This window comes from Adiantum capillus-veneris, chromosome 30 (assembly GCF_014529385.1).
Source record: "Adiantum capillus-veneris isolate H3 chromosome 30, ASM1452938v2, whole genome shotgun sequence".
Classification (NCBI taxonomy): Eukaryota; Viridiplantae; Streptophyta; class Polypodiopsida; order Polypodiales; family Pteridaceae; genus Adiantum; species Adiantum capillus-veneris.
The window spans coordinates 23,104,232-23,116,720 of NC_140960.1; positions in this window are offsets into that span (position 1 = coordinate 23,104,232).

Here is a 12,489-nt window from a genome sequence, read left to right on the forward strand (position 1 = left end):
TGTCAGCTTTGTATAGACGGACACACAGTCAGTGCTTTTTTTAGGAGGCAGAGGTGATCGTTTCATGCTCACACGTTTGGTCAGACAGGGCTGCCCTCTTTTCCCCTTCCTCTTTTTTTTCTATGCTGAGGTGATGAGCAGGTTTTTGGTTTCACAACAGATTGGTTTACGTGGCTTAGAGCTCCCTATTTGGAGAGATGAGCTACTGGACGCTGAGTTCGTAGACGACTCAACCTTGTACTTGGATGGCAATGAGGCCAACCTACACAGGTGTGAGTAGGATCTTGAGACTTTTTGTTGTGCATCTAGAGGACTAATCAGCTGGAGAAAGACAGTGGATTTCTCAATTGGTAGTGCTCCTACGCCCGATTGGATGCCAGGCGAGGGTCTCAGGTGGATTCCCGTAGGGACTGCAATTCGGTACTTGGGCTGTGAGGTTGGTTTGGACTTGTCTCCCAAGTAGCAGATTGCTCCCCTCATCCTATCTATCACGAGGAAGATGCTACATTAGAGCTTCGCTTGACTTTCTTTGACAAACAGAGTTGTAGTGTCCAACAAGGTGCGGTTGGCTACTATGTGGCACATCACTTCTTGTTGGATCTTCTCGAGTTCTTGTATTAGCCATTTAGAGAGGATGATCAGGAACTTCCTTTGGTCAAGGCATGACACTCAGTAGCCCGAGACAAAGCGGCATGGTAGGTCATCACTCTTCCTTGTTCTCAGGAAGGGTTGGGGATCATAGACCCATCACAATAGAGTATATCCCTTCTTGGGAAGTTCATCATCAGAGGACTTCTTCCAGGTGAGGATCCCTGGAAGGAGATTTTGCTTCAGCGGCTTAGTGCTAGGGTGCCTCAAGCTAGAGGCCCCTAGCGACCCTTGACTCACTGGATTTTCACAGAGATGCGCACAGTTGGCTTGTGAAGGAGACTAGAGGACCACTTCTTTGTGAGTCTGCTTTGATCTTGGGAGCAACTGTAGTGAGGCCTGGAGTAGCGCCAGCCTACTTGCATGGAGGAGCGCCTGAGACATCCCCTTGTTTGGAACCCCATGGTTAGCACTCAGAGATGCCACTTGGTTGGTAGTTGGCCTCATGTTTCCTGGGGTCCCATGGCAAAGGGTCCAACACGCTCTTTAGGTGACTTGTTACAGTTTTCAGGCTTGTCAAAGGAGCTTCAGGGAATTCAACTATAGGGCATGAGAGGGGTACAGAGAATGTGTTAGGATATCGTAGAGGCAGTACCAATTGAGTGGCTCACACCTCTCGAGTCAGCAACACCCAGGTGGATGGGAGACTTCATGATACTGGAAGTTCTCATCTCAGTTCGGGCTTGCTCAGAGACTATACCCTCCCTGTTTTTGAGCTACAGGGTGAGGGATGCTTACACAGAGTAACAATAGAGGCTCCACAGGTGGTAGAGTGCTATTTTCAGAGGATCCAAGTGGTGGGCATTTGTGGGAGGACTTGTGTCATAGATCTTGACCCATCAGGTCTTGAGATGGCGGGCCAGTGGAGACTGTGGGCTTGGGAGAGTTGTCCATTGGCACGAGTATAGTGGGATACTCGAGAGTGGATTTGGAGGGACCCTTTCTCCTCAGTAGACGATCCAGGTATCCCTTTCTTTCAGTACACTGTTAGACTGAGATGTCACATACTGGCTGTACAGAGAGAGGCTCATCCTGTTGCAGCTCATTGGTAGGAGGAGGGTCTCACAATTGAGTTTGTAACATTTAATGACCTAGTAACTTGTGTGTAGTAGAAAATAACATGAACATAGTGAGCATTTCATTAGAATAGATTCCTAATGAGAATAGCAAGAGTGCTTAGATGGAGTGAGCAACAAAAAGCATAACACCTAGTTAGATAGGCATGAAAAATACTTCAAAAGAGAAAGAAATTAAGCTATTGACAATAGTTGAGGACCGGATTTACATGCGGTCCCCCCTCCAAAAGGCTTTGTATTATAGGTTCCCCCCATCAAGGGAGACATTTTACAATACAATTCTTTGTGTTCCTTCAGTAACTAGCTAGTGCAATGAAGATGGAAGCTTCAAGCACTAAGCAAACACTTATAAAACACAACATCAATTCCCTCACGGTCTCAAACCCAAGACCTCACACACCTTCAAAGATGGTGATAGCTAGCGGGGTATGAGAGAAGATTGAGAGGAAAAAAGGAGTAGTCTTACGAGAAAGAAGTATATCTCCTCACATAATCACTCATAAAAGCTTAGCATAGCTTAGTAATTAGCATGGTAGAGGAGATGAGCATGCATTGAAGCTTGGCTCTTGGTTGGATTTGCATCACAAAGCCAAGAGTTGTTGGTGTAGGCCTCCCTTCTCACAAGCTTGGAGTAGATGATGAGCTTTCCATTAAAGCTTGAGAAGGAGAGAGAGAGTCTTCTTGGTTCACACATGAGATTGTGTGAGTGCGTGCATGATAATGCCTTGCCAAAATCAGCCCCCTCTCTCTCTTGGTCGACCCCTCTTACAAAATACTCATGCTGCCACCCCATTGGACCCTGCAAAGCTTAGCCAATGAAAATTGAGAAGCATAAGTGATAGCCTTGTGACATGTGTCCCCCTTTCCCCTTTTGTGAGAGCTTTAGGTAATTAAATAATGCAATTAAACTCTTATTGGACCCCTTTGTCTTCTGGCCAATAGGAATCACACAAGCCATTGGGCCACTGAATTCTCATTGGACCCCTTGGAAGACTGGCCAATAGTCTTCTAGAGAGCTTAATTCTTATTGGTTCTTTTATTAAGTGTTTTTAAATGAATTAAACTAGATTTACTCTAGTCTAATTCTAATTGGTCCACCTCTATGGACATCCGATAGGATTTAAGTGCACCTTGTGGGCAATTGGCCTAGGGAGCTGACATGTGTCCACTATGCCTTTTGTGTAAAGGGGCTTGCAAGAGTGTGTGTGTGTGTGTGTGTGTGTGTGTTTGTCTCTCATCCCCTACTAAAAGGGATTGCCCCCTCCTATGTAGGAGCTTGCAAAGACTTTTTGGCACACTACAAAGCATCCAATTTTCCCTTGGGTTGGACCATTGGACATGTGAATTTTGGAACCTTAGCATTTTAGAAGTCTTAATGGGCTGAACCTTAGGGTCTTTGAAGCCCATTGTTTGCACATTGCTCTTTTGTAGATGGCCCCCCTGTGGATCCCTATTTTTCCTCCTTTGGATCCCTACTGTGGCCGGTCTGCCAACTTAACCAATATTCTAGATTTTTCTCCCCTGGTACTTCCTCATATTAAATGATCATTTTAACATGAGAAAATCATTTAGGAGAATTAGATATTAGTTATTATGACATTACCTCTCTCTTGAAATCACAGAACTAGTTAGGGACAACAAAGATAGCTGAAATGGTGTGCCATTGAAGGAAAATGAACAAATCATGAGACAAACGAGTGCTACTACAAACCCAAATATAATGGAAATGTCTAGTATGTTCCAATGAGGCCACAAGGACAACCCATGCATAGTTTCCCACCAAATGTGGCACCAATGCAAAGATCACCTATGAATATAGAGATACCACAACCAATATTAGTCCAATAGCCACCACTCCTAGAAAGTAATGTTATACCAGTGATGTATATGTTGTTTGAGGGACAAGTGGATGAACAGGCTCTAGTACCCGTTACTCCATACCCTGAAACAAGTTCAATAACAATGAAGATAGAAGAAGAGTGGTATAATCAACCGAAACAAGTACAATAATAGTGGGGAAGTCATGACATTTGTAAAGGTCCATGTGAATTTGCCACTAGCCATTTAGAATTCCCTAGGTATAAAGGTCAATAACCTTAATGTGAAAGGAGGCTTATCTTTAGAGGAGGAAAGGAGATCTGCTGTACGTACGCTCCAGCTACGAGCTGCTCCACCTTGTAATCACCGCAACTAATGAATGGGTAATCAGTTTTCGATTCTAAAACGTGCATTGTGTTCCTCTCTCTTTGCTCTTTCAATTAAGTGTAAGAAGCATTGTCAGTTTTGTTGAGGTTTGCGACTATGTGTTAGTGAGACTTAATTGCAAATTTGAGTGCTTAAATCACTATTTTTAGTCGTTTTGACCATAGGACGACATTTCTTGCATGTTCTATTGCAGTTTTCATGACCTTTTTCACGATGGATCGTGATTTTGGTACCTTGTCGGATTGCGACCAGACTTGCTAGGATAGTGCCCCTAGGTGTCCTAGACATCCTCCTAAAGTTTTGTTGCATTTCGAGTCCGTTCGAGTGCTGAAATGGCGCAATGACCTAGAGCTATGAGAAAGGACATACACAAATTTCCCTGATCATTGAGTGTTGGTTTGCTTGTAGAGTTGTTGTGTTTGCTTGTTAAGGTTCACTTCTTGAGATTGATTATCTCAAAGAGTCTCCGTGCCCCAAATGTTAGCGGGTAGCCACGATGGACGTCTGCAACATAGCTTTCTGGCACTAACATAATGTCAATACTCAGGGAAAGTGACTCGGATGGGACACGCAGACTCTATGAGATCGTCAATCTCACGAAGTGAACCTTAACAATCAAACATAATAGCTCAACAAGCAAACCAACACTCAATGATGAGGGAAATTTGTCTATGTCCTTTCTCACAACTCTAGGTCATCACGCCATTTTGGAACTCGAACGGACTCGAAATGCAACAAAACTTTAGGAGGACATCTAGGACACCTAGGGGCACTATTCTAGCAAGTCTGGTTGCAATTCAACAAGGTACCAAAATCACGATCCATCATGAAAAAGGTCATGAAAACTGCAACAGAACATGCCAGAAATGTCGTCCTATGGTCTAAGAACACTCTCCTATGGTCAAAATGACTAAAAACAGTGATTTAAGCACTCAAATCTGCAATTAAGGCTCACTAATGCGTAGTCGCGAACCTCAACAAAACTGACAATGCTTACACTTAATTTAAAGAGCAAAGAGAGAGGAACACAATGCAAGTTTCGGAATTGAAAATTGATTACCCATTCATTAACTGCAATGATTACAAGGTGGAGTAGCTCGTAGCTTGAGCGTACGTACAATAGAGCTCGTTTCTTCTTCTAAAGATAAGCCTCCTTTCACATTAAGGTTATTGACCTTTATACCTAGGGCATTCTAAATGGTCAGTGGCTGAATCACATGGACCTTTACAAATGTCATGACAACATTACAACTCAGGGAATTGATCCACTACTCTGGAATTAGGATTTACACAGAGTATTACTACACTAGCTTGGACAATTAATAGAGTACAAATGTGGTGTCCAGGCTACGGCCAAGTGGACGCTTGTTTGATCTGTCCTCAAACATTCCCCCCTTCCTAATTTGTGTCGTCCCTTGACATGGCCTTGTGCAGTCTTGTCATAGGGTTGTCTTCAGCTTTGTCTTCAGGGTTGGTCTTTAGCTTCGGAAGTGCTTTGTCATTGATGACGCTCCCCCCTTCCTTGAGTGATTCATATCTATTGTGAATAGTTCTTTTGATGTTTCTGTCTTTGTCATTGACTTGTAATACTTCACTAGCTTCAGCACTATGAAACTCCTTATGTTTTGTCATTGATAGCTTTTTTGCTGAAGTTATCATTGTTTGTCCGTTGACTTTGAATGACATTCTTCCTCTTTCCATTGATTGTTGTATCTTTGTCTTCAAGGTTGGTCTCTAGCTTTGGAAGAGCTTTGGCATTGATGACACTCCCTCCTTCCTTGGATGCTTCATATCTGCCATGTTGTTGATACGTGACTTGATCTATGATTATCAAGACAACTTTTCTTCGCATTGTGCAGTCTTCTCTTTGTTGCCACATGGAATTTATGATGGGTATGCTTTCCATGTCCACTGTAATTTGAGTTGTTTGCAATAGGTCACCAATATTGAAGCACTGTGTGAGCTATGTATGGTTGTTGTTGATGAATCCCTTGAAGAATTTGTCATTGCCTATCATTGTAGGCCATTCTTCGCCTTGCCATTGTTTGATGTAGCTTTGACATTGTCGACCTTGGAGGTAAAAGATGCTCTTGATAAGAATATGAAGGGGCCTGTTGTGTTTGCTCCAAGTTGTTGTCGATTGATTTGGGTAGCCATTTCTTTATTGATGATGTAGAAGGAATATATACAAGAAGTTGATGATGAGAGTTTCTAGATTAGGGTCTTAAAACCTAGATGACCAAAGGGGAAAAACCCGATGGGGAAAAAGTGCCTTTGGTATACGCTCTTATTGAAGTTGAGCATTTGGACTTGAAGTACCTGTTATGCAAGGTGAGTGCTTGGAAGAAACAAAGGAAAAGTGTCTAATGCAAGTGCCAATTATAGGACACTCTATATGCATACAAGAAATTTGTCAAAGAAAAGCATGTAGTGTAAGAGATGGAGTTGATGGGTGCTTCAAGGAACAAATGTAGCACATGTGACATCAAAGGATGTCTCAATAGCTTCCATGCTTCCAAGAAGGGTTTTTGACGTAGAATCTTGTCCACTCATACCTCACTGTGCTAAGTGCATGAGTGTCTTTTGGACTTCCTCCTTGACTTACCACTATACTACAATGACTTTGACTCTTATACTCACCTATACCAGCATGAGCGACACAATGTAATTATGCTCAACTCTTCTAACTTGAGCAGTACCTACAATAAATCAGACGCTTAGACCACAAAGAATATTACATAAAGATTTGGGACTAACACCTCACTCATTTAGTGGCTTAGCTGCCCGACTCTGACTTTTATGCCATGTATTCTTAAGGGCAACTTGGACTTACCCGTTCAAGGCCAGAAACCCAATTCCATAAGTTTTGAAAATTTAGACCTTTTCTATTGTTTTGATCTTTGAATGCCACCATTTTGTTGAGTAGCCTGGCATACTTTGGCTCCCCTTGACTTGCTTGTTGTATGTTGGTACTACTTTGTGAAACAAGCTCTTCAACTGCTGTAGAGACTGATGGATCCTTTGCTTTATCTCCCATGAGAAGCGATTGTTGATGTATGTGGGTTCTTTGTGATTGAGTTTCCATGAGCTACTTCGGAACCCATCTTCTTTTTAGTCCTTGTGTGATCGTCTTTGGCATTTTCTCTTCTGCTGTTGCTTGATTGACACTACGCTTCGGTATTGAGACCTGATGATTTCCGTTGTAAAAGCCTTTCTTTTTCAATTGATGATGAGGTATCCATCTAGAGATTGAAGCAGCCTTGGTTGCAATTGGCTTTTGTTGGATTTTGGTTGTCTTTGCTTGCTTTGGGGTAGAAGCTTGTGCTGCATGATTTTTCTTGGTTGTCCCAGAGTGAGCTACAATTTTTGGTAACCATATTTGATTGTTACCTTCATAAAATCCTTGTGATTTGAGTAGTTTCACTGGAATCATCCGCTGCTTCACCTGTTTGTGTTGGGTAGCTTCGCCGAGGTCAAACTTTGGTACCCAAACTGGTTGCGTTGTCCGCTTGGAAGGTCTTTTTGTCTACCTTTTGTTGTTGTTCTTTTGCTTGCTTGAGTTGTTTGTATTCTGTTGATAGCTTGGCTTGCTCCTTGTAGATCTTCTTTCTTGAGGTGAGTACATCCAGGCTGTTAGTTTAGGCTTTTTGGCCCAAACATTAGTGTTTCCTTTGAAGTAGCCCTGAGCAGTGATTGACTTATTTGATGCTACCCACCCTGTCACCTTTTGTTGTTGATGTTGAACTTGTGCTTGATGTATCCAAACTGGGTCTTTGACTTTGATATGTTCTTTGGATACCAACACTTGGTTGATATTCTTTGGTTTCTTTTGGATGTTCTTTTGTGATGGAAACTTTGGTTGGTAGACTTTGTGCTTTGGTTTCCATTGCATTGTTGATGGTTTGGATCTTGATGTAGAAGCTTCATTGGAAGTTTGATGTAGGTACGTTGAAGGTAAAGTCATCTTGCAAGGTTGATATACTCCAGTGTTGACCTTTTATTTACCTTTTTCCGCAAGGGTTGGCTGCTCCTTTTTTGCATGGACTTGATGTGCTTTTGGGGTTTTTGATGGTGTTGTTGCTGAAGATTTTCCTTGTGGTTGAAAGAAGATGTTCCTCCAACTTTTTGTCAAGACCAAAATCTCTTTGATATGATGGGAGTCAATTATGTGGAAAGTATCCTTATACTCCCCGATACTCAACTTGAGTACATCTTCTGCCACTCCAAAGCTAGGAATTGGAAATTTTGAAATTTTGTACACGATCTCCTCTAGCTTCGTGATTGGTGGCTTTCCCATCATGATCCAAGTTCCATATGTCATTAGATTCTTTGTTGCTTCTGGATCTATCACAACTGAACATGTGATTTTAAATCCTGTTTCTCCGCATATGCTAAATTTGATTGTCGTAGGAGACAAACAATCTTCTTTCTTGTCCCTGTTCTTCTTTTGATCTTGCGTTTGTTGAACATTTTCTATTGAACTTGGAAACTTTGAACATCAAGTCGCCAGTATTTGATCCCATACAAAGGGTTCAAATAACTCCTCTAGAAATGGCTCTGGTACATATGTCTCATCTTCTAATAAACGCTCTAGGATGCAATCTTCCTTTCTAAGAGTTCCACTCTTAGGAGCTCCATAAATCCAAATATGCGCTTTGCTTTCCAAATCAGTTGTGGAGTTTAAGTCCTCCCCCAGGGTTTGCACTACATCTCTATAACTATGATCTTTGACACTGATTCTTGTTGTGACCTCTTTGTGTCTCGAGTAGAGATAGTCATAGCCCCAGTCTTGTACCATTTTGAGCTGACGCATGAATGGTCTGCCCAATATGATATCAAAGTTGCTGCTCTCATCAAAATTCATTATGGCAAAGGTGTGCTCATACTCGATGCCACACGAGGATACAATGATTTGTTCTAATATTCCAATCGGTATCCCCATGTATCTATCCACTAATTGTAGTTTCATTCGAGTTTTTCTAAGAGTAGGCTTTCCCCATTTTTTCCATATCTCTTTGGTTGCAATGGCAATTCTTGCCCCACTATCTAATATAGCAACCGTCTTTACTCCTTTGTACTCAAGTGGTAAGGTGGTGTTTCCTTATTCGCCTTCACAGTAATCACCTATCTTATTTACTGGTACGCCATCCATTTTTTTGTTAGTAAGTTGGTCATGTAAAGGGACTTTCAACCCCATATTTTCTAGGTTTTTGCCCATTTGGCCCCATAGATGTGGTCTAATCTTTAGTAGCTCTGAGAGATAAAGTGTGCATTGTATAGGAGAAGACATCAATTCATGCAAGCTCTTGGTATCCATCCTTTTTGTTGTGGCTTTTCATTGAGAAGGTACCCTTTTAACCTTCGATTTGGTTTGAAGTTCTCCTATGAAAGATGGTAAAGTATGTAGAGAGCGTGGTTTACTCTCTTCAGATGCGACAGACCCAACATCCCCATATAGAAATCGTATATCTCCTGGGAAAAATTTGTAATCCATGTTTATCTTAGGGATAGGTGCTGACTATAAGGTAGCACTACCATCTTTCTGATTTCTAATCGATTCCCATAAGGATTGTGGCCATGGTTCTTCTACCTTCGGAATAGGCATCATTGCTTGTTATGAATCCACCCCATCTATGGTATTGGCTACTTCCCTTGTATCTAAAGGTGTCTCAACTCCTGGCTCTTCCTGGTCTTTGTTTACAATACCAAGGCTCTCCAATTCCTTGATTTTGTCGCCGATTAGCACCTCCGTTTTTGGTTCCATAAGAGCTTGGGCCTTCTAGATGAGCTCCTTGCACATTTGCAACCTCTCTTTTTCATACCCTGGATGAGGATACGTCAGTCTTCTATCCTCTTGGGTTTGGTTGTTCTTTAACCTAGCATCATAAGCTTTCAAGATCGCATCCAAAGGTTCAAAGACTTTGTCGACCAAGACTGAACCTCCCGAGTTAGTCTTTGACTCTTTAGGTCCCTTTTCATTTTTGTTCCTTTCTTGCTCTTGTCTAAGCTGCTCTCTTGTTTGATTCAATTTAGTTTCCAAAGCAGCTTTCTCCTGCAGCCTCTTTGCTTTCATTTTGTCTCATTTGGCTTTCCATGATTTTCTTCCTATTCTCACGGATAAGTTTTTGATTTCTATTTGAACATGCAATGTGGCTTCCTCCTCAACAATTGCGTTTTTAGTAGCTTCTTGAGCTTGAGCTCGAGTCATCATCTTTAAAGGAATGGCAGGTTCTAGCTCGGATCCGCTTGAAGAAGGCATTATGCCTAAAACATTCATTGTTGCTTTCCCCCCTGTAGTTTGGATTTTTAGCACAGTTTTGGCGTAGACGGTCTATACCTCAACGTTCACAGAATACAAATAATTCAAATTGTGGACCCTTGTTTGGACAACTTCATGCCCAATGATCACCTCCACACTCATAGCATGGACGAGTCTTGTTTCACAACTGGTGATCCAGCTAATGATTGTTCTTGCCTTGTGAGGATGTTCTTTGAACCATACTCATGATTGGCTATGAACATGAGCGTATTCACATCCATGGAGTACTGGTTTCTCATGGGTTGTGGCATATGCATTGGTTGAGCGTAGTTGACTATCACTCTCCCATCATTCAAAAGTGGTGGTTGTTGCCCTAGCACACATTGTGGCTTTGGCTGAGTGTTACACCATGGAGTGGGGTGATCCCCTCCACAAGTATTACATCTCCTCAATTGAGGTTGTTGCACATTCAGGTTCTATTTGTAGCCATCGTTTATTCTTCTAATCACCCCCTTGACCACTTGATCAATGATTGGTTCCCAAGGAGTTTGAACATCTCTCTTTGTTGTTGATTCGCTCTTTAGAGATGAGGCACTACTAGTTGCATTGTCTGTATCTTCACTCACCTCTCCGCAGGCCTTGTAATTGTCAACTAGATATAGAACTTCTCTAGTAACTTGCTCAAACATTGTGCATCATTTCAGATGTAGGTATTTTTTGAGAGTTTCATTCCTCAAGCCCTCTATGAAGAGAATGGATAATCTCTCATCTTGTGGTAACTCTCTCACGGGACATCTCTCGATGTATTGCTTGAAGCGAAGTAAAGCTTCCTTCACTCTCTTGTTATTTTCTTGTTTGAAAGCGTAGATTTGTGACACCGTGTTATATTTGATTCCCCTTTTCAAGAAATCATCTACAAATTCTTGTAAGAGTTGTGCTATGTTGGGAAAATCATCTCTGTTTAGTGGTTGGAACCAACTCAAGGCCGTCCCTTCTAATGTCAACTCGAATCCCTCATACTGAGTATGAGAATCTGCAATTTGTTCATCTCTCAACACTTGTTTGAAGAGTGAGACATGAGCATATGGATCCTTTGACCCATTGTATTTTGTCTTGACACATTGAGCCACTTGATATGGTCTTAATTGTTGTGGTCTAGTCACTAATCTAACCAATTCGTGGTCTGATGTTTGTCTCTCTCTCCTCTCGTCTTGGAGAAAATCTCGGTGGAATACTCTCAGATATATGCATAGAGATCGAAGTACCCTTGTATGTATATCGTTGTAAGTCAATTGGATCAACAAGTTTTTACTCACGTCCATACTTATCTACCATCAAAACTTGCACTTCGTGGGCATCTGTATATGTGAATGCATAGAGGTTCTTATGGGTGGTCAACTCTCTAGCATGAGCGTAATCTGTAAGCACTCTCATGGATTCATTGGCTTGTTGATTAGAGGATGCCTCTCCTCTATGTATCCCCCTATTGTTGGCATTGCAACATTTTTCATGTCTCTAAGTGGAGTAGAAAACCCTGGTGGTGGGTGATTTGTCATGGTCAAGGCTCACTCAAACCTCTCAAGGTAGTACTTGACAAGCTCACTTTGGCTTAGTGCAAGTTATCCCTTGCTGCCCCTGATCAGGTCTCTCAAAGTAAGGAATTTGTGACTTTTTTGGTTTTTGGAAACTAGTCTTGGGGTACCCTAAAAGTTTGGATCTAGGAAACCTAGTAAAATTCAGCTCTAAAACCAAAATAGTGTGCTATTGCCTGCAAGCTTTCTTCCTAGCTATACCTGACTCAATTTGGAGTTGTCAATCAAAAGTTAGAGCACTTTTAGTGAACTGCACTTGAAACAACACTCAAAACAGTTCTAGGACCAGAACACAGGAACTTTGGCTTGTATCTTGGCCTCCCGAAGGTATTTTTAGCTCAAACATGAGATTTGGAATGTACTCAAGTATATCTACAAGATCATCAACTCAGATACCCCCACTATGTTGAGAGGTACATGGATCGCGATCCATGTTCCTTGTCAATTTTTTTTTTCCAAATTTTGATTGTGTGTAGACAAGGTCATAAGTAGGCTATACACCAATTTTCAACAAATTCTAAGGTGGAGGTACATGGATCGCGATCCATGTTCAACCACATCTGGACTTGTTCTCTTAGGAGTTTGTTCCTAACTATGTCCACAAGCTAAATCACAATTTTTTTTGGATTTGGACTTGGTTTGATAGGTCAAATGCCCAACACTAGGTATGCACTGCGGTTTTCTGTTTGTCACCTGTTTTGCTCCCTTT